Source organism: Ovis aries, chromosome 20 (assembly GCF_016772045.2).
Source record: "Ovis aries strain OAR_USU_Benz2616 breed Rambouillet chromosome 20, ARS-UI_Ramb_v3.0, whole genome shotgun sequence".
NCBI classification, from domain to species: Eukaryota; Metazoa; Chordata; class Mammalia; order Artiodactyla; family Bovidae; genus Ovis; species Ovis aries.
The window spans coordinates 39,637,293-39,664,550 of NC_056073.1; the positions used below are offsets into that span (position 1 = coordinate 39,637,293).

The window sequence follows — 27,258 nt, forward strand, 5'->3', positions numbered from 1 at the left end:
CCCAGTTTGCTGAGCATGTTTTGTTGTTTTTGGTATGTTCAGAGAATTGATACATTTATAGTGGCTGAAATTTTCAGCATCAGGTCTCAATAATTTGGAATTATTTATGCATTTCATTTATTCCTCTTTCCTAATATCTACATCTGGATCCAAAATTGATTGCTCCTTGATCATATTTAAGGCATCTATTTACTTTGTGCTTTTACTAATATTTGTAAATTTTAAACAATTATGAAAGGTTTTGAACTTATTGATCTTAATTTACTAGGAAAAGAGAGAGGGAGGGAGAGATAGAGATGGAATAGAATTTGGCCATTTGTTTATGGCTGTAATCATCTTTGTATATGAGAGAAATGACTTCATGATTGAGGAGACTTTATGGTAATAAACCATGATTTTTTCAAACATATTACTCTCTGGAAAAAAATAGCTTTTGAAATATTATTTGTCATACAAGTTCAGACCAAGGAGGGTGTAAGTTGACTGTCTAATTAGGCTCCATATGGCTTGAACTCTTCAGAGAGCCACCTGAAATAGGACCCTGTTAAGAAATTATTCTGTGTCGTACATAATCATGTTCAAGAGGTCTTTGTAATTTGCATTGAAAAATGATAATTGGCATCATCCTCACAGATGAGATCTGTGACCTTAGATGTTTTCTGATTCAGCTTAACAGTGACACTAAGATTTATATTAAAATCTCTTTCATATTACTGGGAACATTCCCCTCGCTCACCGCCCCCTGCCCCCCCACCCCCACTTCAAATCTTTTATAGTTCACTGAGTGTAAGAGCAAGAAGCTCCTTCTTGGTATTTTCATATGAATCCAGTGGTTGGCTTCCATGCTATAACCAAAAGGAAAGTGTCTCTGGGTGTTGTGGGGAAGGAGAGCTTGCAGGACACGGGGTCACGAGGGTAGAGAAACATCAGTTGCTTTTATTTAGCAAATATCAATATTTACCAATCATTTCTACCCCTGTGCTCCTTGTGTACCGGGATCTGAATTGATCAAAAAGGTCTGCATGTATGGAGTCTTTCCTCGTAGAAACGCTTAGGCTTCACTTGGCTGCTTTTACTTCTTTTTTAAGAATCAGTGCAGAAAAATGCTGGCATGTGTCTAGTCCCTTTGTATGGAGATAGCTGTCTCTGTTGCCTGGGCAAAGTTTTGTTGGAGGAGAGAAGGTGGGAGTAGGTAGTAAAATCAGAATCCTGGGTGCAAGTGATAATTGATCTCACTGACTAGAGGGAGGAGGGAAAAATAGTTTGCAAGTCCTTTTCACAGGATATTTCAAGCAAGATGTTTTCTGGATTTGGTTTCTGAGTTGAAAACTGGACCGGGCTGTTTTTGTGCTTCATCTGAACAAATTTACAATGATTCGAAGGGTAGGGTGTTTCTTAAGCCCGAGATCTTTAGGCAGCGAATCATTTCCATGTTGTTGAGACATTTTCCAGCCTTTATTGCTGTGTGTAGCGCATGCTTTTCTCTGGCTGTTTTGGCTCCTTGAGAAACTCGCAATAACAAATTAACAATCACACTCCACTGGAATGAAAACACTCGGTAGCAGAGTAATAAATAGCAGTTCTGGAAACCTGAGTAAACAGAAAACTCCACTCCTGCTTAAGAAGGCTCTAGAGAAGGAATCTAACGTCCAACAGATACAGGCAAGATAAACCGTGTAAAGCAAAAAGGGATGAATGTACTTTCATTTTAATTGTCCAAGGGACTGTGGATTGAAAACCGCAGAGCCACTTTCATTCTTTAAGAACTTACTAAGTAAATTATTTTCTGTCTTCTCACCTTCCTTCCCTCAAATAGACCATAAAGGATCAGCAGGTTTGACTTGTTAAAATGGGTTGTATTTGTTTGGGAGCCCCACGGTGGCCTGGGGCTTCTTCACTTCCTGTCTTTCTCTGGTGAAACTGGGAATAGCCCGGGTGGGAAAGACGTGAATCAGCACAGCCCTGAGATGGAGTGAGCCCAGCCCTGAGATGGAGTGCTGCCCAGGTCCTGCTTGTCTGTGTGCCACCTTGGTCTGCCCATTGAGTGTCCCATTGGAATTTTCGATCACAACGAGATCATAAATAGCTCCTGGGGATATGTCCATCCACTCTATTCATAGGGTTGCTTACTCTGGTGGTGGTAGATGGAGCAGACGTATAATCTAGGGATCGTTACCAACTGGTGGTCTTGACTCTCCGTAGTCAATAGAAACTGTAAGAGGCCAGATGAGAAATTCAGGTGAGGGCTGAATTATTGGGGCTCCTGCTGCAGCAGGAAGGAGCCAAAAACAAGTAACAGGTTCCCTTGCTTGCTCACTCAGGGGTAGGGGGAGCTGGTTCCATATATGGGTTGAAGGTAGGGGTGGGTTCAGGGGTCAGGCCCGAAAGGTGGCTTAGGTGGTCTGCGCACCCCCTTGGTGGTGCTCTGTGCGTGGGTCATGCATCGTACCTGGCATGCTTTTGCTCCCAGCTCCTCAGAAGTGGCAGTTGGGTTTTTGGTCTTTTAGCATCTTGCTGTCCATACGTTGCCCTAACTGTACATGCACCCAGCTATTTTTAGTTCCATATTATTTCTTTGTATTTTGTTGGCTCAAGGCGGTGTTTGTCCAGGTGCAAGCGCTGCAGCAAAGGGTCCTAGGTCCCAGGTCCCAGCCTGTCTCAGGATGAACACTTTACTTGGTTAGAGGCCATTATCGTGGAAGATATTACAGCTCCTTCATGATCATACATGCCTGGAGGAGAACTTTGGTGCCCACAGAATCTGAATGCCAGGGGACTTTTTAGATTTCCCATTAATCAAAAAGACACCTTAAATAAGCTGCTGAGATTTCATGAATTTTCTCTAAATTCCTATTGAGGAATTGGTGCTAAGGTATTTTTTTTTTTTTTGGCCTGATGAAATTTGCCCATATTTAGCCTGTCCAGTTGAAAAAGGGAATGCCATCCACTTTGTGCTTAGGACAATGAAGTTCTTCCCACACCTGGCTGGGAGAGCCCATTTGGTTAACTTTCCAGTCTGAAGCATGTGAGTCAGACAGAAGCAAAGATTTAAATGTTATTAACATGAGAAAAATCTTTTGAACATGAAGTCATCATGGTTGAGGTTACTTTGAACATTCCTCACAGTCTCTTTTATGATTTGTACCAGAATCAACATGCATTTGTTCTATGCTAAAAAACGCCATGGAGTAAAAATGGACATGAGTTTGAAAGCCAGAAGCTTTCAGATTATAGAAATGTTATACTCTGATAAATATTTTGTGAAGCTCCTTGGCTCATGGGCTGTTTTTTTTTTTCTTTAATGGCTTTTGGGTTCAAGAATTTTGAAAGTCAGATTCTTTGTAATTTAAATTTCCTTCTAAGTAAGGAAATACAGTATATTATTAATTTTTAAAAAAATATGTACTTAGAAGTTCAAGTTGTGTAATTATCTTAATGCTCCAGAGCCTCTTTTCTGACTAAACATTGGAATTTATGATGTTGAATGCAGGGAATTTGTCCAGAAAAGCTTAAGGAAATTTAGCCTACACAGGGAAATTTGCTAGATTTATAAATAAAAGGTTTAACTAAAGGGATGATACATAATGGAATTTTATCTTATCTATAAAAGATTGCTTTTGAGTTTTGTCTCTTAACCCTTTTTTAGGATTAAGTAATAATTGTAGCTTGTTTTTTGGTAGTTGATTTATAGTAATAGGCTTTGTGCAATCTGACCATGGGTAATTGAACTCATTTTAAGTACATAAGGATAGACTACCTTTTAAAGGATCACAAAAAGGCATTTTTTTTTTTAAAGTGAAAATGTCCCCAGAGATGGCCTGCCTGAGACCTTAAAGTATGAAAGAAAGGTAATATAGTATTTTACTCTGTCTCTTGAAGGAGTGACCTCTTCTACTGGAAAATAACCTTAAAGAATTCGTAGTTTAGAATTTTTAGTTGAAATAATTTATAAATCATGGAACTGGCTTTTAATCCTTAGCAGAATTCTTCTTTATTTCTAAGAAGCCTGCATAAACGTTTATATGAACATAACCTTAAGTATTTAAAATGTAGCATACCAACTTTCCTTAAAGACAACTTTATGCATGACAGTGCACATTCAAAGTTCTTGCATAAAAATGCTTTGTACCTTTTTTGGAAGAAAAATCTTAGTTTTTTTTCCCCCCTTTTAATTCCTACCATAACAGAACTTTTGAACAGAGTGGGAAACTAGTATTGTTACTCACACTTACCACTAGTGTTGTTACTCATGCTTATAGTATTGTTATTCACACTTATACCAGTATTGTTACTTACACTTGCCACTACTATTGTTACCCACATTTACTACTTGTATTGTCACTAACAAAGTGGGTGAAGCAACACTGTATGTTCAACTTTAGCAAGTTAGATGCATTAACTTACTCATTTAAAGAACTTGAATGACAAAACCTTAATTTTTATTATAGAAAATATTAATAGCAAAGCTTAATTAGCAAAGCTTGTATAGGATCAGATTTGCTTACTATGATGACTCAGTTCAGTTCAGTTCAGTTCAGTCGCTCAGTCGTGTCTGACTGTTTGTGACCCCATGAATCGCTGCATGCCAGGCCTCCCTGTCCATCACCAACTCCCGGAGTTCACTCAAACTCACGTCCATTGAATCGGTGATGCCATCCAGCCATCTCATCCTCTGTCGTCCCCTTCTCCTCCTGCCTTCAATCTTTCCCAGCAGCAGGGTCTTTTCAAATGAGTCAGTTCTTCGCATCAGGTGGCCAAAGTATTGGAGTTTCAGCTTCAGCACCAGTCCTTCCAGTGAATATTCAGGACTTTATAATTTGACATATTTTCTCTGTATAATCTAATTTTTTCCTATTGTTTTGGATTTAAAAAATTATTGTATGTACTGTGGTTTCAGCACTTGCGTACACCAAGGGGAGGGCAGGGGAGAGAAATACAGGTGAGTGATCAGGTGAGGAGGCTGGGCAAGGTGCCCGTGGCTGATAGTAAAGTAGAGTGGTTGGAGAGTTTGCATTTCTTGTCATTGGACTTTCTCAGAATGCCCCATGACTCCGCAGTAACCGTATTTACATGACATTATATGAATATGTGTTTTTCTGGTGCAAGGGTTATAGCTTTCACCAGATTCTTAAGAATTCTCTGGCCCTCCAGAGTTTTATAAGAACCACTAATGTAGAATTGAAAGGTCTGGACAGCTTTGAGGATAAGATGCTAAGTCTGAGTTACAGAAAGCAAGCTGTGGGCTACCTTTTTTTATGTGATTAAAAATGGTCACGGCAGCCATAAGTTTCTTTTGTGTCTGTGAGTTGATTTCTGTTTTTAAAGTAAGTCCATTTGCATCTTTTTTTTTTTTTTTGGATTCCACATATAATTGATAGCATATGAAAAAAAATTATGGTTACTAAAGTTATGGGGGTAGGGAGGGATAAATTAAGAGTTTGGGATTAACAGATATATACTCCTATATATAAAATAGATGAACAACAAGGACCTACTATATAATACAAGGAACTATATTCAGAATCTTGTAATAACCTATAATGGAAAATAATCTGAAAAAAAGAATACATATGTATGTGTAACTGGGAGCCACCCACTGAGGTGGCTCAGTGGGTAAAGAATCCACCAGCAATGCAGGAGATGTAAGAGACGTGGGTTCAGTCCCTGGGTCAGGAAGTTCCCCTGGAGAAGGGCATGACAACCCAGTATTCTTGCCTGGAGAATCCCATGGACAGAGGAGCCTGGGGGGCTACAGTCCATGGAATCAAAAAGAGTCGGACAGGACTAAACCGACTGGACACGCACGCGTGCATGTATAGCTGAATCACTTTGCTGTACATCTGAAACTAATGCAACATTGTAAATCAGCTGTGCGTCAATAAAAAACAAAAACCTATCGTGGCATGGCCACATATGAACTGCCTTAAGTTGGTATTGCTCACACCCCTGATACGTATTTAAAACAGCGTGTCTATTTTGAAATAAGTAAAATAAATAAATAACGTCTCACGGTTTGTCCCATCCCCATTTTTAGATGACTAAATGCTATAACTTTGTTCATGGTAGCTCTAAGTTTTTGTTTTTTTTTTTTCCTATATTAGAAATTGCTCAGCAGGAGACAAATGAGGTTCCCATGTGAACTGTGTAGGTGATTGAGTGAAGAGGGTAATCGATGTCTTTGGAGATCCATCTTCTTGTTCACATTTGTGTTAAGAAGTATGCAGAGCAGAAAGCCTTGAACAGTTTGGAACTGGGGAGCTGGTTACATTGGAGTGTCAAGCACACATTGCAGCCCTCCTGCTTTTACATACGCACATCTTGCCACTTGCAAAGCTGTCTGCTTGGATCTGTGTTTGGTAAGGGCAGACATACCTTGTCTGGGTTCTGACTGTGTCACCATGCTGGCACAACATCTGGCCTGCACAATATCCAGAGAAATACTTTGTTGATTAAATGACCTCAGTTGGTTCTCAGGGGGCGTCCTGTGGATTCAGAGACAACAAGTTTCAGCATTCCATTCTCCAGGTTCAAAGAGGGCAATTATTTACCTAGGGTCACATGGCCGGTAGCTCAAGGATCTAGATCTCTCCTTTACACTGTGCTTTATCTTAACTCCAGTAATAGAAGTGGAAAAGCCACACTTTGATCAACTAACTGTGTTTTGATATAATGGATGAGGGGTTGTAACTCTGAGAGACTTCAAAAATCATAGTCGCCTGTTGGAGCGGTAACAGAGTCTCTCTTGATGGTGCTATCAAGTCAGGTTTTATAATTTAGCAGAAGGAAAGAAAACTATTCCTTCTTATGCAGCTGGATATTCAGGCGCCAGGCAGAGTGTGTGTACTGGGTGTATAAATGAACGGACGCAGTGTGAGCCCCAGCTCTCGGAGTGCTTGCCTTTTCACAGGGGAGGCAGACTGCTTATAAATCCATAAGCGTGCTGTGTATTTCAGACACAAATCTGAGCAGGGTGCATGTATTAGGGGAGAAAGAGTGATGGTGTCAGACAGAGGGTGATTTTATTTGGGGAAGTCAAGGAAATCCTTTCATGGCGTGTGACACTCATGCAGAGACCTCAGTGATGCGTAGGAGTGCTGCGGGGGTGACATCATCAGAGCTTTGCAGATGGAGAGAATGGCCATGCAAAGGCCCTGAGGTCAGAAGGAGGCTTTGACTCTGGAGTGAGAGGCAAGAGGACTTGAATTTTATTCTACCTGTGATAGGAGACTGAATTTGTTTCCCAGGGCTGCCCTAACAAAGGGACCACAAACTTGGTGGCTTGAAACAACAGAAGTTTGTTCTCTCACAATTCGAGGAGGACAGAAGTCTGGAGCCAAGCTGTCACCCTGCCTCCCTCGCTCTGAAGTTACCAGGGGAGAATCTTCCCTTGCCTCTTGAAGCTTCCGGTAGCTCCAGGCATCCCTTGGCTTGTGGCAGAATCACTCCAGGCTCTGCCACTGTGTTTACACGACCTTCTCCTTTGTATCTGTGTCTTGTCCTCTTCTGCCTCTTTTAAGGACACTGGTTATTGGATTTGGGTCCCACCCAGGTAATCCAGGGTGATCTCATCTTGAGATCTTTTTAACTTAAGTACACTTGCAGAAACCCTTTTTCCATAGAAGCTCATAGTCACAGGTTCTGGATGTGAACATATCATTTTGGGGCCTGCTGTTCAACTCATCATGGGAACTATGGAGGGCATTTAAGCAGGGGCAGTAGTGGTGTCTGCGGTGTTTCATAAAGATGGATTGGATCCTATGGGAGAGCAGTTGTAGGTGAATGAAGAATCAACCAGAAGTAGCTGTTGCAGTGGTCCAGATGAGCTAGGGGAGCGGGGGAGATGGAGAGGGATGGGCGGATTCGGTTCTGCATCACAGTGGGGCAGAGGGGGCTTGTTTGATGGATTAGAAGTAGCAAGGAAGGAAAAGAGACAATCCAAGATGGCAGTGGCCTTCACAGAGAAGTGGGGAGTCGGGTTCAGGAGGAAACCAAGGCAGTGGTGGTACCATCCAGAGTTCTGTTTGAGGCATGTGAACTGTTGAGAGGGCGAGATGCTGGGCGTTCATTAACTTAGATGTGTGGACCTGTAGCTCAGCAGATCTATAAAGGTGAGCTTTGTCAGCCTAGAGACGGGGTAGGACGGAAGGACACTCCTTTCCAGGAAGAGGGTTGTCATGGACTGGAGACCACAATTTAGTCCATTTGCATGAAGATCACCAAACTGATGACCACCAGTTTCAATCTCTCAACCCTGGCATTTATGTCAATGTCTTCCCTGGTCTCTCAGATGGTAAAGAATCTGCCTTTAATTTGGGAGACCCGGGTTCAGTCCTTGGGTTGGGAAGATCCAGAGAAGGGAAGATTCAGAGAAGGGAATGGCTACCCACTCCGGTATTCTTGCCTGGAGAATTCCATGGGCAGAGGAGCCTGGTGGGCTACGGTCCATGTGGTTGCAAAGAGTCAGACACGACTGAGCAGCTGACACTGAGGGAGGGAAGCAAGCCATCAGGAGAACCTGGCTCAGTTACCCTTGGCTGTCACAAAGGCCGTTGTGTGGTTAATTTTTATTTCATTGCGATCTTTATTTTACTTTTTTTTTTTGAATTGTTTCATTGTAAGCTCGACAAGCCTGATTGGCAGATTCACTGTCTGATTTTTTCTAGTTTTAAATGATATGCTTTTTCTCCCAGCCATCTTCATCTATTAACCTACATTCATTTTTAATTTTAATGCTCCAATCAATAATTATTTCGCTTGACAGTTTTTGACAGTTTGCTGCTCCATTTAGCTGTTTAGCATGAATTTAAAAGGTGGTTTCTCAGTCTGTACAAGGGAAGTAAACTTGCTCTTTCATCCTCTGCTTTGAGGGGCCATAGGAAAATAGGCATGTTTTGCTCTTTCCTAGGAGAAGGCAATGGCACCCCACTCCAACTACTCTTGCCTGGAAAATCCCATGGACGGAGGAGCCTGGTGGGCTGCACTCCATGGGGTCGCATGACTGATGCGACTTCACTTTCATGCACTGGAGAAGGAAATGGCAACCCACTCCAGCGTTCTTGCCTGGAGAATCCCAGGGACGGGGCAGCCTGGTGGGCTGCCGTCTCTGGGGTCGCACAGAGTCGGTCACGACTGAAGCGACTTAGCAGCAGCAGCAGCAGGGAGTTTTTAATATAGAAGAACTTCTTAGTTTTCCATGTAGGAAGATAGAGGACTATAGAACAGTCACATTTTCTGTTATGTAGCATTTTGTTCCTGTCATTAATTCACTTGAAAGGCCGGAATTCTGTTAATGGGAATTGCTATTGTGAGGTCAGCCTTTCGCCAAATATTTATTGAATACTCATTGTGTGCAAGGCACTATGTTAAATGTGATGAGAAATTAATACACGAGTTGGACATGACTGACTGAGCGTGCGCACGTGCGCAGGCGCGCACACACACACACACACACTCCAAGAAGTATAGTGCTCAGGGAAAGTGATTTTCAAAATTATGATGAGTAGAAATTCTTAGAAAAATTACAGTTTTATCTTGCTCAATATTATCCGCACCCAGGATAATCCTGCTTGGAAATTCCGAGTGAAAAGCCAGAAGCCAAAGTGCACGGTCATCTTCTTGTCTACATTATGCACACACATACGTGAGCACGTTGTCATCAAGGGCAAACCTAGCTGAAGACTAAACAGAGTGGGGTGGGGGCTGGGGGCATGGTCCTTCCCACTAGAATCACAGTGTGAAAGTTCTTGGCAGTTTCAGATGGTGTCGGCTATAGCTGTTAGTTTACATTTTGATAATTTACTAGTGAGCGTGTAACAGTTAATTCCTAGTTGGATTGTGCCACCAAACACAGCATTGCCAACAGGACACGCTGCAAATGAGAAAGTTAAGAGTTCTTTTAGGGGACGTGCTCTCTCCGTCGGCTCTTCTGTGAGTCGGAGCATGACCTGTGGGTCAGAAGTTCTGGAACAGAAGGTGGAACTTGGGCCGTGTCACAGCGAACAGGAAAGGAGGTGCGCCATGCTCCTGCGCCTTTGCGGTGAGCTGCTCTGCTCAGCCTTTCCTCCTGGATCTGGGGCCGCTTGGCCTCAGATATCCTGGCATGATTTAGGGAAGCAGGCCCTGACCTTCTGGAGCCCTCTCTTTCATTTTGCTCCAGGCTTATTATTAGGCAAAATTCAGTGTCGTATTTGTATGGCTAAAACTCCTCCGACTTCAGGACTGAGCTCTTGTTTTTCAGCTGAGTAGGGCCAGAGATCTAGCATTTTCTGGACATCACTGACCCTTCACCACAATTGAGGTTTATGATTCACTCTGCCGTGCAGCAGAAACTAACACAGCATTGTAATGTAACTATACTCCAATGAAGACAATATATTAGGGCAAAAAAACCCCCCAAAACCCCTTATAGAAACTTCCTTGCACCTTATGGTGGCAGCCAAGCCAGTCACTCATTAGAACTATGAACACTTGGCTGTTGCTCTTTTCGACTCAAGTCTGGTTTTTAGGTTGTTTACTCAGAGCTGCTGCTGACTTTCATTGTACACACGCATAGGGAGGCAAACAGAAACCCTGTTCTGCACCCGCCAGTGCTCTGGCTTTGTTGTCCCCTAAGGACTTTGGAAATTAGTTGAAAGTGAGCAGAGCTGGAAGTGGTGTGTCAGCCAGGCTGCTGGAGAGGGCTGGCTGGGTCTCCACCCGCTCGCCACCCTCCGCCCTGCAGCCCGGAGATGGCTTCAGGTCTGTGTCCAGGACTTGCCACACTGACTCAGAGAGCTAACTAACGTCTGGATCGGAGCACGCACTTTGATGCCGGCGTGGTAATTCACAGTGAGACGCGTCACTCATGTATCCTCGGGCGCCGAGATCAGCGTATGCTCTGTGTCAAGCTACTTTGGAATGTAAATCACAAGTGGAAGCTATTCTGTTGATTCACTTTGAGAAGTTGCTTGCTTTCTCGATTCAGGTAGCAGTAAGGGTTACAGCACTTTCGTCTCCTTAAGAAATGTTTCATAGGGAGTTAGGTAATTGCTTGGTGAGCCTGGAATCAGAACAGGGAAGAGCTGTTGCTCTCTTCGTCTCAGGAGAAGGACGTTTTTCTAGTGGGACCCACAGTCATCTCACCAGGGTCGTCTAGATAGTGAAGCCACTTTCTTCTCCACAACAGACTTGGCACTGCTCACGTTTGCTTTAGTGACTATACTCATCCCTGGATGAGCCACCTTTGGAAGACAATCTTTTCTTAAATTTATGAATGTAATTCACAGGTACTGGCTGGAGCAGGGGGCTGTGGTGGGGGTGGGGGTGGCACTTTGCTGTCTTCATTGACTTTGTGTGTATATATTCTTATCCATTAAGTCTAGTTCTTACTGTAAACCTCTGACTTGGCAATCTCTTTTTCCCATTTTCAAGTTCCTGGTGGAGAGTGGTGGTGTATATCTTATTATACTCCTCATTATACTCTTTATAAGACCCTTGGAGACTTTGTAATAAACACCCCGTGAATTATAACTTCAGATCAAGCCCTGGGAATTTCCCAGCAGCATGGAGGCATTTGCCCAGAGCAAGGGTAGGTAGATTATGGCCCATATCTGGCCTGCTGCCACTTTTTTTTATAAATAAAGTTTTATTGGAACAAGCCATGTCCATTCATTTATCTAATGTCCATGGAGGCTTCCACAGTATAACTACAGAACTGAGATGAGTAGTTGAGAAAGGGATTGTAAACCAACACAAAGTCTGAGATATTTACTCTTGGGTGTGTTTCAGAAAATGTTTGCCAACCTTGGTCTGTAGAATTTGCAAGTCATAGAATTGCAACAAGTAAGAACTGGAAGCTTAGTCTCCCTCCTCCCACCGAAATTCAGTGAACAAGTGGAGGATTAGAGAAGAATGAGACTTGCGTAAAGGTCACAGAGCCGCTTCGTGAGAGAGCCAGAAACTGGACTCAGACTTTCCAGTTCCTAGCGTCAGTACTTGCCTTTTGCTTTTGGAGGTGGGACGTTGGGAGTTTTACAGGTTACAGATGACCAGCCATTATGACGCACAGAATAGGGCTTCTTCAATGGCAAGAGCTATTTGCCAAACTGACTTCCCCTGGATAAAATTACCAACCAGACTGGTACTGATATTCATTTGACAGCACCTACCAGAGGCTGAGAGTGGAGGAAAGGGCTAAGGACCCTGATGAATAAATGCTGTCCTTACCCTCTGGAAATTTGGATGAGAGGAAGAGTCAGATATTTGCACGTCTCTTTGTTTGCAGTGTGTTTAAATGTCATCATAGGGCCACGATCAAATAAAAGGAAAACTGTTCATTTGATCATGGGGATAGAGGTGTTATCAAAGGTGGCTCCACAGAGTTGAAGATGTTTGAGCTGAAGAACTCTCTCAAAAGAGGCTTGCGATAGATGTGGCTTGGGGGCCTCTAGGCACAAAATCCAATAGTGTAGGAATACTTGTCTACCACATCCAGAGGTAGGGCAGAGGGTCTGTGGTGAAGAGGGGACAAAAAAACACAGTTGGAAATGTAGATTGGGCCTAAACAGTGGCGTTCATGGTATTTCATGATAAAGACTTTACTTTCTGGGGGTCTCTAACCTGTAGATTTTAGGACATGGGAGACCACAGTTTTTATGAAGGAGGACCTACCCATCCATATGGGCTCCCCAAGTGGCGCTAGCAGGTAAAGACCCTGCCTGCCAGTGCAGGAGACGTAAGAGATGTGGGTTCGATTCCTGAATGGGGAAGATCCCCTGGAGAAGGGCGTGGCAACCCACTCCAGTATTCTTGCCTGGAGAATCTCATGAACAGAGAAGTCTGGTGGGCTACAGTCCATAGGATCACACAGAGTGGGACACGGCTGAAGTGACTTAGCATGCGCACACAAATCCATATGCAGTGAAAGCCTCATGTGTGGGTTTAATAATTAATATCACTAACAGAAATCAGTGCTTTCTCCCAAATATACGTAGCTGGTTGATATGATAATTCATCAACCCCAAATTCATTTAAAGTGTTACTAAATTAATCGTGTCTTTTTGGTCACTGTGTATTTTTTTGATTAACAGATATTTAGAGCAAAGTATCTATTGCTCACAGTTGGCAAAATTTTGGATTAAAAAATAATATTGGAAACCACTGCTGTTGATGACAGATAGGCATGCAGTTTTTTGAGTTAACAAATGGGATTGGTTCTGGGGTCATGCTGCTCCAAATCTATTTAGCTGTGTGACTTGGACCAAGTTATTTAACCTCTACAAACCTTAGAGTCCTTATCTCTAATAGTAACATGATAACATTTGCCTCTTTGTCATAAAGATGTATGAAAAGCATTAGCACAGTGCCAGTTTCATGAGATGTGCCCAGTAATGTCAGCTGTTTTCATTATTTCTGGTAGTCTGTGCAAATGTGTATGAGATCTGACCCAGGGTGGAGGACGAATTCCAAGCAGAGCGTTGTAAGACCTTTTGTTACTCAAGTGAGTAACAATGGGGCTGGCATGGGCAGAGGGCAGCGGTATAGAGAGTATGGGAGAGTAAACGTCCACCTCAGGTGATGACGTGGAAAATGAAAGAACCCAGCTTCCGTTCATGCCCAGAGCAATGGACGAGGTAGAGATTAGACTTCAGTGAACCTTGTTCCTGTGATTTCCTGGCAGTATATAGTGTGAATTATCTGGCAGGTTCCGTAGCTCTTAGTTCCTAGAATTGATCTAGGTAAGAATTCACCTAGAGTAAATTTTATTTATTAGTTTAATGAATTAATAAGCCCTTTTTGGAACATGTTAGAATTAGAATATAAGTATCTTGCTTCATGATGATGTAGTATAACTCTGCAGTTCAGCCTATCCCTATCATAAAGCTTTCAAAGAAATGTATATAGGACAATAAGTGGCATAGTCCAAATTTTAAAAAATTGTTCTATTTGCATATTATTAATTATTGATGTCTGTACTTAGAAAAAAATCAAACAGGATAAATGTTAAGTGTTGTCTAGGAGATTTGTATTTTCTAAAGTGAAAATATGCGTTTTGGAAAAATATTTTTATTTTATATTTGAGAATAGTTGATGAACAATGTTGCATTAGCTTCAGCTGTACCGCAAAGTGATTCAGTTATATTAATGCATATACATCTTTCTATTCTTTTTAAAATTCTTTTCCCTGTTTAGGTTATTGCAGAATATTAAACAGACTTCTCTGTGCCATATAGTAGGTCCTTGTTGGTTTCTCGTTTATGTGTAGCAGTGTGTACGTGTCAATGTGTATTTTTAAAGTGCTAAAAAGGGAAACTTTAAACAGGACTGGATTGGAAAGGCTGAAGGGAATTTGCCTTCCCCATCTTTTTGAGAAGCTGTTTACAAATCCTAGTGGTAGTGGGTGCTCTCCCAAGTGTTTCATTTCAGTCAGATGGTGTTCTTCTAAATCTGGGGAAATGGGGACCAGCTCATAAAGGTGGGTGGAAGTGAGAAATGAGAGTAGCGGTAGTACATGCTAATGGGGCCAGTCAGAATTTGACTATTACATTTTATTGAATTATTTTTCATGTTAGAATCCAGGCTAAGACAAATGATTCCTGTTACTTTACCATCCGTTCTCAATGTGCAAATTCTCACACTTGGGTGTTGGCACACATGTGTGGGTACACAGTGAAGGGGTGCTGGGCGGTTGCCAGGAGCAGCGACAACTCCAGTCCAGGAATCAGGAAACGGGGGGTGGTGATCTTGTCTCAACCCTGTTACTTAGTTTTGTAATAGACTTAAATCATTAACCTCCCTGAGCCCAGCCTTTTCACCTGGGAATGAAGGATATCCATAACAGTTCTGACCACCTCACAGGCTTATTTTGGAAATCCATTTTGAACAGATTATAAAGCTCCATACACATGAGAGTTGTTTTCAGTGCTGGCTTGGCCCGTCTTCAGCACTGCAGTCGCGGGCAAGTGGCTCAGGCTCTGTAGACCTGGCCCCGAAAAACTACCAAGTCTACCGAGTCCTCATTTTTGTCTTGAGACAGTGGAGACGAAGGTTCAGAAACAGTGGGTCAGAGGAGCGTCACCTAGGGCAGTAGGTCTCAAACTGAGACAGCATCAAAATTAACTGGAAAGGCGTGTGAAACTGCAGAATCCTGGGCCCTGGGATTTCTGATTTCCTCCGTTGGGACCTGAGAATATGCATTTGTAACAAAATTCCCTCATGATGTCGATGCTGGGGTTTTAGGGACCATACTCTAGGGGTGAGGGTGGGTATTCAGGTGGTGGGAGAACTGAACGCATTATGAAATAGCATCCAGTTGCATTTATTAATATCAATATATGTAATATATTAACCAATTGAGTTTATTAATATATATGAACGTGTCCAATTGAATTTATTAATATTACTATGATATATTAGTATATAAGATGATAAATAATATACAACACCCATGTAATATATATATATAATTTATTTAATAATATTCAATGTCCCCTCCTTCCCCCATCCACACACACCAAAATTGCCTGAACCAGACGGTTTCTGAGACTCCTGGCATCTCCTGAATATTTGGTTCTCTCTAGATACCTCAGCCAGTAGAAACAAGAAGGGACTTTGGGATTAAGCAGTTCTCCCACAAGTAGCCTAAATAACATTGACAGATCGTCACTCTTCGGCATCCACTCCAACACAGAGATGCTTTTTCACACATGCATGTGTACCAGAGGCCAGTGATGTCTTTTTTTGCTCTGTTCTCCTTTTTTAAAAATTCAGTGAGTCAGCTAATTTTGTAGGAATGTCTCAAAACTATTCCTGTAAAGCCAGCATTGGTAAATTGAAATAGAGGAAGCAGCGCCGATGAACGCAATCTTACTGAAATTTGATCTTGTAGAGGTCGCCCTAGATTCAGAGAGTTTGGACCGGAACCCTCCTACTCATCGCTTGTAGCTCCGTGGTGTGGTAAAGTTCATTTTGCTCACATGGTGTCTACTTTTTCAGCCAGGGTTAATTCTTTTGCTGGAGGGGATGAGTAAGAGAGAGAGTTGGCATTAATTGCTTCATCAACTGCTTGTGTTAGTCATCTCCTGCTCGTTTTATTAATTCAACTGGAAGGAGGAGAAATGTTATCTCTGGTTCCAAGGCCAGCTTCAGTTAACTAGGATACTCCCTCAGCGGGACTTGTGGTCATGGTTTCATTCACTTATTAAAGGAATGAATAGATTGTGAATTTCATTATCCTAGCATGTCTATACGTAAATATATTAACGGCCACATGTGACCTTGTGATGTTTATCATTGATCAAATGCCATAGGCGGGCATGTGTTAACCCTGGATTATATTGATGGTGGTTGGTTTTCAAAAAAGAAAAGAGAGGTTTTAGGTTCATGTATTTAGGTTCATGCCTTCCCCGAATTCCTCTGTTTCCCACTTGATTAACTGAGGTGTGGAGGGAAGAAGAGGACAGTTTCCAAATAAAATTGCCTTCAGTTCTTTTCAGAGTGTAACGCAGTAGCTGTATTATTTTAAAACACAGTTGTATGTCTGTAATTTTCTGCTCCTTACGTTCAGCTCATTCGAGTCTTCCTGTTTGGCTTGTACCTTCCCCTTCTGACTCAGTCTTCTCGATTTCTCTTCTCACTCGACCAGACCACTGTTCTTCCTCTGCCTTTGGCTTTTTCTTACTTGGCCTCCCTTGCACGGCTCTGTTTTTTTTTTTTTTTTTTTCTTCACTGAAGCACGTCCCTGTTCACTTTTTCCTTACGAAGAGCATGGGTTATCCCCAGGCAGGTGCTCCAGATGGAAAGTACATCTTTATCTTAACTTAATAAATTCATTTGTATTCAGGAAGAGTTTACATACAGTGAAATGCACACAGCTTAAATGTGTAGTTCAGTGAGTTTTGATAACTGGGTATGTCTGTGGAGCCAGCACCTTGTTCAAGATCCAGGGCATGTCCAGATCACCCCAAAGAGAGTCTTTATTTCTCCTCTCTGTTAATCTCCACCCCCCAGCCCCCACCCATAATCAACCACTGCTCTGATTTCTTTCACTATAGATGAGTTTGGTCTATTCTTGAACTTCATACAAGTGAGATCATTCAGTAGGTACTTGTTTGCTATCTGCCTCCTTTTGTTTAACATATCATTTTAGAGATTCACCCACGCTGTTGCATGTATCAGTGAAAAAAAATTGTTTTTGACTAGCAGTCCACTGTGCGTGTATATACTTACAGTTTATTCATTCTCTTGTTTATGGACCTTTGGGTTGTTTCTGTGTTTTGACTGTTACGAAGACAGCAGCTGTAAATACTCTTTTGCAAGTCTTTTTGTGGACATATATTTTCATTTCTCTTTGGAGTGGAATTACTGGGACACAGGTTAGATGTGTAAGTTTATAAGAACCTGACTGTTTGCTAAAGTGGTTGGAGCATTTTATGTTCCCTCCCCAAGTATATGAAAGTTCCAGTCATTCCACATCCTCACCAGCATCTGGTTCCCCCCCCCCCCCCAACCACCACCACCATTCTTTTTAATTTTAGCTATTCTAGTGGTTAAATGAAGTAGTATCACATGGTTTTAATTGCACTTCCTGATGACTCATGATATTGAGCATCTTTTTATGTGCTTTTCGGCCATTTGTGTATCTTCTTTTTTTGTAGTGTCTGTTTAAAATTCCTTGTCAGTTTTTAAAATTGGGTTGGTTGCCTTTTTTTGATGTATTTAGTTCTTTATATATTCTGAATATAAGTTTTTTTTTTTGTCAAGTGTATGTATTACAACATTTCCCCCCAGTGTTTTGCTTATTTTTCTTTTTTAAACTGTGTTTTTGGGTAAGCAGTTTTTCATTCTAATGGAGTCTCAATTTACCATTTTTTTAAGATAAATGTTTTTTCTCTTGTCTTCATGGAGCTTTTGCTTACCTTCTGGTTACTTAAATGTTCTCCTAAATTTTCTCCCAGAAGCTTTTTGGGTTAGTCTTAATATTTAAAGTTCTAACTCCTCTCAAATTAGTTTTAATGTATGGTGTGAGGTAGGGGTCAGGGTTCCATTTTTTCAAACATTTATTGAAATATATCAAATGATTGAGGAGATTTTCTTTCCTCATCAAATTACCTTAGTGTCTTTGTCAAATATCAGTTGAGAATATCTGTTGTTTCAAGACTCTGTTTTGTTAGATTGACATGCATGCTAAACGTAGGTCAATACTGGACTAAAACAGCTTCATGGTAAGTTAGGTGTCGTGTATTCTCCAATTTTATTCTTCTTTTTCAAGATGGTTTTTGGTGGTCCAGCTCTTTCAGAGCTCCATACACATTTTATAATTGACTTTAGTTTTTTAAAAAAGCCTTTGAGAAGTTTGTTTGGATTGCATTGAATTATAAGGGATCAATTTAAGGAAAATAAGTATATTAACAATATTGAGACTTCCAATTCAAAAACATAGTATATCTCTGTCTTTTTGTTTATTAATTTGTTTCAGCGATGGCTCCCTATTTTTGGTGCAAAGACATTGCCTGTCTTTTGTAAAACGTAACTGCATTTTGCTTTTTTTTTTAATACTGTGATACATTTAATTTTTTAGAATTTCATTTTCAAATTATTTGATGTTATATAAGGAAATACAGTTGATTTTTACTTTATTGACCTTATATTTGTGGACTGCTAACTTCATTTATGAGTGAGGATATATAATCACACCTTGTCTTTCACCTTACAGGGAAAGAATTTGCTCTTTTACTATGAAGTATGATGTTAACTATAACTTTTTCATAGTTGTCCTTTATCAGATTGAGGAAGCACCTTCTATTTCTAGCTTTATTAGGGATGTTTGTTTTTATCAGTAATGGATTTTGAATTTTGTACAGTTCTCTGTCTGCGTCTAATAAGATATCGTATTGTTTTTCTCCTCTAACTGGTAAATTACATTGATTGATCTTAGACTTTGAATCAACCTAGAGTTCCTGGGATAAGAACAACTTATTACACACAGTTCTTTTTACCTATTACTGAATTTTTTGCTGATATTTTATTGTTTTTACAAATATGCCCATTAATAATTGTCCTTAACTATTTTCCCCCTGTGTAGTATTTTGCTAGCTTTTAGTATTGGTGTTATGCTGCTCTAATGAAATGTGTGCTAGAGTGTTCCTGTTTTCACTATTTTCTGAAAGCACTTCTGTAAGATTTTATTTCTTTTAAAAATAATTGGTGAAATTCGATAGTTGAAAACACTTGGGCCTGGAGTTTTCTTTGTGCAAAGGTTCTAAAAGTATTTAATTTAATTAAAAAATATTATACAGCAAAATATCCTTTTTTGGTTACAGTTCTGAGTTTTAAACATGTGTAGCGTTGCATAACTGTCACTGTAATCAGGTTTCAAAGCAGTTATATCACTGTGTGCTGAGGATTTTGATAAGGAATTCAATTTTTCCTAACTGATAGTAGCCTATTTTTTTAGCAGAGTTTTTGCATATTTTTGGTTATGTTGAGGTAAATTTTATATCCATTTTTCAAAAAATTGTTCATTTTCTGTAAGTTGCCAAAATTATTGGCATAAAGTTGTTTGTAACATTTAATATTTGTAGGGTTTGTAGCAATATCTGCTTTTCCATTACTAATATTATTATTTTGTTTCTCGTCTTTGTAATTAGTCTTGTTGGGAATTGAAGAATGAACTGTTGCCGATTTTCTGTCTCACTGATTTCTGCTCTTAGGTTTACTATTTCTTTCTTACTCCTTATTTTTGGCATAATTTTCTCTCCTTTTTGTAGATCGTTTGATTTGAAATTTTTATTCTTTTCTTTTCCTAGGTCTACAGGTACATACATGTCTAGAATTATTTCTTTCTAATGAATGCTCTTTAGTTTTTATGACATTGTTCTAGAACTCTGGTAATTCTCCTTGTCTACAAGCCTGTGATATGGGTATGGCCTTAATAGCTGTAGCCTATTCAGGCTTCAGCCAAGGACTTAGGGTGAATTCTCATGTTTCAGCTGCACTGCACAGATTGTGATATATAATACTTTAATTGTTGCTTAAGTCAGTATTTGGTTATTTCTATTTTATTTCCTCCCCAAGTTAATAGTTTAGTATTTTAATTCCCAGAAATATTTTTAGCTTTCTTTTTTTCTTTTTCTTTTAAAATTTATTTATTTTTAAATTGAAGGATAATTGCTATACAAAATTTTCTCCTTTCTTTCTTGATTGCTAAATACATTTTTGATTTACTTGATTTTTGCCATAATTTTGCCTTAAAATTTTGATATCATTTTATTAGATGCATGTATGTTCATGATCATAAAATCCTCTTTATTGAGTATTCCTTTTGCAGGTATAAAATATCCCTCATGGTCATTTTTAATGCTTTATAACTTACATTCCATTTGTCTGATATTAAAAGTACTATCCTAGATTTTGTTTTTAGTTTTGTTCACATTTTCATTTTTATAATTCCTTATTTTCAATGTTGGTTTATACTTTCACTTTAAAGTGGTTCATTTCCCGCCCCCTGCTACTTATTGTATGTAGTTTAAATGTAATGTTGTCTCTGTTAGTTACTGACTTTACACCCAATTTCACTTATTTAAATTATTTTTATTAAGACATTTTAGCTTTGCTACTAATGTTTTCTACTTGCCCTTTCCTTTTGCTTCTTCTTCTTTTTTTTTTTAAACTGCTTTCCTTCCTTTCTTTGGATAGACTGAATTTTCTTTCGCTGGTTTTGAAGGAATATATTTTATTTTATTCTTATCATGTTTAGCCTTCTGTTTCTATAAACTTAGTTTTCTCTAAGGCTTATCAATAACTTCTCTGTTCCCCAAATCACTCCACACTTCATAACCATTAGACCTTTCCTGCCTCAGTCTGAGATTTTCCCCCTCCTGAGACTTTACTACCTTCTCTCCTCCAAGAGTTCCCGGAATACTCTAACATTAGCTAACGGGCATAACTCTAAGATGATTCAACCTCTAGTCCATGCAACTTCCCCATCTTGTTGGGAACCAGAAGTGACTGGTACTTTAAGAAAGTTTGTTCTTCTGCAGAGTGGACTGTTGAATTGATGGGGGTGATTCTGGAGACAGAGACACTACCTTGGGGTCCCACTGTAATAGTCATGGAGAGTTTTAGAGGTTTCTAGTGATGACAGTGGCTGTCGGAGTTGCTGTGTTGTGTAACAATCAGTAGATCTTCTCATATGTGAGACAAAGAGGAGGTGATGATGCTGAGCATGAACGGCCAATGTATTAAATATCTGGTTTCTTTTTTTTAGCCCTATCCCCTTCTTGAATTCCAGTTACATGGTTTCTTATCAGGGTTAAATGAGGCAAAATGTAAAAGACACAACATATATCCTGATATGGAAATAATTATAAAAAAATTAAATAATTAAAAAAGTGCCCACTTCCACATTTCTGTCTCAGATGACTGTATGAATGGGCATAGGGAAGCTCAGGTGACTTAGAAGGAACAAGAGTTTTGCTTTTTAGTTTGAGTTGTTGCTTTTTTTATTTCTTCCTTGCAGAAGGCAGGGGGAAATGTATTTATTTTTATTTATTTCTTGTTGTTTTAAATTTGGGTCATCAGTAGGACATCTAGATAGCAGATAATTGATTATATAATTCTGTATAGAGAGAGCTGATAGGAGAGAAGGATTTGAGAGTAGTTTGTAAAGACCCTATAGGGGGTCTTCCGGGAGAAGGTGATAGGGTCCGAAAGAATAGAGATCCCTGTTATTAAATTGTATTACTTTAAAAAATTTATTATTATTATTATTATTTTTTTGGCCATACCATGTGCCATGTAAGATCTTAGTTCCCAGACCAGGGATTGAACCCATGCCTCCTGCATCAGAAGCACAGAATATTAACCACTGGACCATCAGAGAAATTCAAGAGTAGAGGTCCTTGAAAACAAACATGGATAGGATGGATTTGGAGGATGGAAGATGTGTCAGAGAAAGTAGAGGACTGGATTCTTAACCCGATTCTGACACTGAATGGTTTGCTTAACCTTTTGAAAAGCGCCAAATCCCTTCAGGGGCTTCTCTTTTTTTTTGAACCCCCCCTTTTTTTTTCTTTCCTTCCCCTCCCCTCCCCTCCATTCTTCATTAATTCAAATATTTTTCTTGAATCTTCATTGTATGTCAAATTTTGCTGTAGGTCCTGAGCTTAAAGCACCAGATAAGATGTGGGCTTTGACCCCAGTGCTGAGAGCAGGCAACAGATTCAGCCGTTACTCTCTGTTAAGCATTGTGGTACCTGTGTGTTACAAAACCACAGAGAGGGGCATCTAAATTAAAATGAAGGGACTTCCCTGGTGGCCCAGTGGCTAAGACTTCATGCTCCCAATGCAGGGGGCCTGGGTTTGGTACATGGTAAGGGAACTGGATCCCACATGCGGCATGCTGCAGCTTAAGACCTGGTGTAGCCAAATGAATAATACAAATAAATATTTAAAAGTGACTAGGTAAATAAAACACAATAGTTCTCTGTAAGTTTATTAAGAAAAATAAATCGGATCAAAGGAAGGAAAAGGGGAGTGTGAGAAGGCTTTCAGGACGCGTGTCCTTCAAACTAAGCTTCTCAGAACGAGAGGTAGTTTAGACAAGCGTATGCAAAGTAATTTAGGCAGCATGTGCAAAAAGGAGCAAAACAGTGCAGAATGGTATACAGATGGGCTGAAAAAGCAATTGAAGGCAGGCTGGCCTGACTGCCTTGGAGAGGTTCAAAGTCTAGGGCAGGAGGGGCCTGGTAGGCCAAACCCAGAATTTTGGGTTTTATCTAGGATGAAATACAGACCCACCGAAAAACTTGAAACAGGGATGTGAAAAATCAGATGTGTGTTTTAGAAATCTTATTATTCTTGTACTGGGCATTTGCTATGATAAGGGACCAGTAGTGAGCTGGGAGCCCAGAGGAGAAACAGTTCTAGAAACAGGTGACAGAGGAATGCTTACTCAACAGCCATGAAGCACCTGCTCCATGCTCATCCCCGGCCTGTGTGCTGGGGATCCCACCTGGCCCCACAGAGACAGGTCCCTTGTTCTCAGAGAGCTTGGAGTGATGGTGGAAGGAGTGGGTAGATTGGAGAGGTGGAGATGAGATAGCACCCAGAGGACTTGGTGACTCATCAGACGTTGGAGGTGAGTGAGAGGGAGGAGTTTGTGGTTTGGATTACTCGGTGGATGATGATCCATTCACTATGGTGGGGGAGCCAGCAGAGCCCAGCAGAGCCTCCAGGCAGATGTGTCCAGCACGTAAACAGGTCCGGACCTCTGGAGGGACCTCTGCAACTTGTGTGTGTCCTCAGTTGCAAAGTTGTATCTGACTCTTTTGCAACCCCATTGACCGTAGCCCACCAGACTCCTCTGTCTGTTGGGTTCTCCAGGCAAAAATACTGGAGTGGGTTGCCATTTCCTCCTCCAGGGCATCTTCCCCCGGCCAGAGATCGAACCTGTGCTTCTTGTGTCTCTTGCATTGGCAGGCGGATAATTTACCACCGAGTCACCTGGGAAGCTTACTAAATGAAAGAAGCGAACTAGGTGTCTAACATACTTGATTTTGTTCAGTTCCATGATTCAGTTTCAGTCTCTATTATGGTTGCTTCCCTGAGAAGCAGACTTCTTTACATATCTCCCATAACTTAGTGTGCAGCTGGGCAAAGCAGATTTAATTGTTTTAGGTACATCTGGGGTCCAGTACCATTAATTTCATTACTCACCCTTCGTCCCTTCACCTTTCCAGCCCAGGAGTGAGCTCACTACTTGATTTTGGCTTGTTATGTAGGTTGCTGTGGGCAGTGGGCATATTCATGAGTGCTCCAGCTTGTCAGGGTTTTAGGGTGATCTGGCCCTATTTATGTATTTTACAGATAAAGAGATGAGGCCTGGGGAGGTTTTGGGACTTTCAGAGTATGAGCAGGGCTGAGATTAGATCTCCCAGTTCACTGGTCTCTCTGCCACTGCCTTCACCACCCTCCCTCCGACTTATTTAATTCACACTGGAGTGCTTACAGATCCAGGCAGAAATGTTCTTAGGTATATATTTGTGCAGAAGTTTGGAAATGACTAAGCCTGTGTATGTAACTTTGAGACTCTGTGTAAAGCCTGTCAAGAAGCATTGGGTTATTCCAGCTCTGATGCAGAGAGACGTGTCCTTGGGTCTCACAGTTAGATGCAGGCAGCTCCCTGAGTGCGCCCCTGCTTCAGGGTGCCCTCCAAAGGCTCCTTGGAAGGCGTCGTTTGACCCCAGGTAGAGAATCACGTTGCACTGCCACTTCAAAGAAAAAAAAGAGTGCAGAAACTACCGAACTGAGTGTGGGAAGCCCTTCTTGTTGGTACGAGTTTCAAGTGCTAGAGAAGGGATGTGTTGAAAGGACATTTACTTTCATCAGCTCAGAGCATCTGTTTTTTATTCTTTAAAAAGAAGCGGCACCTCAAATTATGGCAGTCCCTAGGCAAGTAAGCACTTGAGATTTTGATCTGTACAGATTCTTCGACGGAGCGCCTCGCAGGAGCTTTTAGTAGTGATTTGCAGCGTTTGTCTTAGTTCTGTAGAATGACAGCCCATCTTTGTGGGGAAGGGGAGAGAGGCAGAGACGGCTAAGGAACCACTCTGTGAAACAGCAAATAAGCCATTTCTCTCAGATGCGGGTAGAAGTGGAAACTGGGCTTAGCAGGCCCTGGAGACCAAATTAAAGGAGATAGGAAATGGAAACTCAACTCCGTGTTTTTTATTTTCAGCTCGGTGCCCACCTTCAAAACATTCACTCATTGTGGGCTTCATCACAATTTTCCCCCCTCTTTGATGCAGATTTCTATTTTCTTATTGTGGTAAAACGTATAGAGCATAAAACTTGCCTCGCGCAGTCGCACATTCTTCATGCGCAATTCAGTGACGTCGGGAGCATCACAATGCTGTACATCACCCCCATCCTGTCGTTGTTACTATTATTTTAGGCCCAGGTTTCCTAAATGAAGCAAATTGACAGTTAGGGTGGTGTCACCCTTAACCCCAGGGCACAGCGTAACCACTGTTAAGAGTCAGTCTCCTGTCTCTTTTTTTCCTTATTCATGCAGTTTTGTTCAAGCCTAGTTGCAATATTGTTCATACTCTTCATAAAGAGAATTTTAGAATTGTTACGGAATTTAAAGATCCTTCATTCCATTTCCTCCATTGTTTAGATTTAAAAAAATGAGTGACCGAAAGTGACAATGGCTTGCATAGCTGGACAGTAGCCGAACTGGGTCTCCCTCTGTCCTGGGCTGCTCTGTCTTTAGTTTCAAAATTATTATAAAAAATTCATCTGTGGTTTATTTTTAGGGTCATCTTCCTTCTCTCTCTCTCTCTCTCTGTGGTTTCTATGTCTGGATTTTTTTTTTTTTTTTAAGTGGCGTCTTTAAACAGGAATTTGTTTTAAACAAGAAAATCACAACATTCATGCCATTCCCAGGGCTTATCACCCATAACTGAGACTGTGAATTCTCTCCCTTCTTGTCTCTGTCCAGATATTCTAAATCCAGGATGTTCCTTTCTTTTTTTTTTTTTTTTTAAACCCCCCTTTGTTTTGCTGAGTGTGGTAAAATCACAGTTTAAAGGTGATTGTCATTTTCCCAAGATGAGTTTTGTGTTTTTTTTTAAGCCAGTTTCTTTTCCTTCTTAAGATCTGTTTTCCACTTTGAATTAGGTGGAAACTCAGGGAAACGGAGCCGTGCAGCTAAAAACTGACCATCTGCTGACTACTTTACCCCCTCAGGGCCGACCTGCCTGTATGATCCCTTTCAAAATCCTTTCCAGCTTCTAAATTCCTATCAACAAGGAGTGAGGGCCTGGTCCTGCCCACGCTGGAGGTCTGTGGGAGGTGGTTTAGGAAGCTGGAGGAGAGAGAAGCCGGGGTATATTGTTTGGGTCGGCCATGGCAACCGCAGCAGGAAAAAGGAACAGGACTAGTTTTGTGCTGCTCTGTAGATGGCCAGGATTCAGCACTTATCTCTGGACTTTCTGCTCGGCACCAGACAACCTGATCTCCTGGTAAGCTCAGACTTGGCTCTCTTCTCCTGCCCGTCTTTGATCACATCCTCAGGCAGGAATGGACGTGGGGAGGGAGTCCAGAACACAGTGAGACGTGTACTCAGCAGAAACACAGTGACCACAGAGGCAGAACGGGGAGTGTTTTCTCGTCCGTACCCCAGATACAGAGAGAAGTCCCTCCCCAGACCCTTGGTTGAGCGCCTTCAAAGAGCGTGTGTGCAAGTGACCAGCTAGACCGGCAGGGAGGGCGCAGCCAGGAGGGAAGTGAGGGAAGACCCCAGCCTGCTACAGTCAGGGGAGCTGAAAGGCGGGACCTGCCTGCCACCTGCGGTTCACGAAAATGGGATTGCAAAGGACAGTGGGAATCCAGAGTAAGACCCCCTCGCTGAATAATAGCTTGTTTTGCCTTGAGTCAGAATGGCTTTTCTTTTCATTCAGCAGCTCATTTTTGGTGTCATTCAGTGTATTTTAAGCTGTGTGTTTTATCCAAATCAGATGAAGAATTTTTATTTTTTTTTCAACCCTGTATGGTGTTGCTTTCTCCTGGGCAATGTAACGTATACATGTCTTTTTATTGCCGATGATGAGCAACATCTAGGTGGCCAAGTCCTGAAGTTTGAATGTTGTTTCTGCTAAGGGGCACCGGTGATTCTTATTCAAAATCAGGCAAGTCTGACATTTCATTTGGGGAAGTCTAAGGAAGTTGGTGAGGGCTTCTGTTAATAAAAACAAGTGCCTCTTTTTCTCCTTATCACCTCTCAGTATCTGCTTGGCTGGCTCGCAGTGTGGTCTGGCTGTAGTTCTCCCTGGAAGTCACATTGTGCTGTTAGAGCTCTCTTTTGCTATGACCCACTAACAGTTTTCAGACTTCACTCTAAGGAGCCAAAGGTAAAAACCACGAATAAACAGGGCAACAACATCTCTGCTTTTCTGACTTCAGCCCTCCTTGAAAACCACTTGGAATCTGCCTCTGAATTCAGAGAGATGTGTTCGTTTTTCCTTCTGCTTTCCTATCCTCACCTACTGTGTTCCACTCCCCTTTTAATTTTATTCTTTTCATAGTCACTGACAGGGAAATAGTTACTCAATTTGTCAAAGGCTGGGTGGTGAGGTCACAGATTCTGAGATTAGCCTGTAATTTGTAACAGTTTCAGACAGTTGACAGCAAGATTTTGCTTGCTTATTTCTGAGCTGTTTGCCACAGTCTTTTTGATGCAGTTTAATAGTGAGTAATCGAGGTGTTCCTTTCTGTTGG

At 41.2% G+C, this 27,258-nt stretch overlaps 1 protein-coding gene across 16 annotated transcripts in view; it reads left to right on the forward strand.

The window, feature by feature from the left end:
- The window catches only part of ATXN1 (ataxin 1), a 430,615-nt gene that overhangs the window by 46,030 nt on the left and 357,327 nt on the right, over positions 1-27,258 (forward strand). For 5 of the 16 annotated variants that reach the window (XM_060403499.1, XM_060403496.1, XM_060403508.1 and 2 more), the window contains one exon: positions 1-26,003. This exon is cut by the window's left edge and continues 13,892 nt beyond it. The exons of 10 other annotated variants lie outside the window; for them this stretch is intronic. The gene's annotated coding sequence lies outside the window, so the exon portion shown is untranslated. The remainder of the gene's footprint in view (positions 26,004-27,258) is intronic. One more of the 16 variants, XM_060403498.1, reaches the window with a different exon arrangement.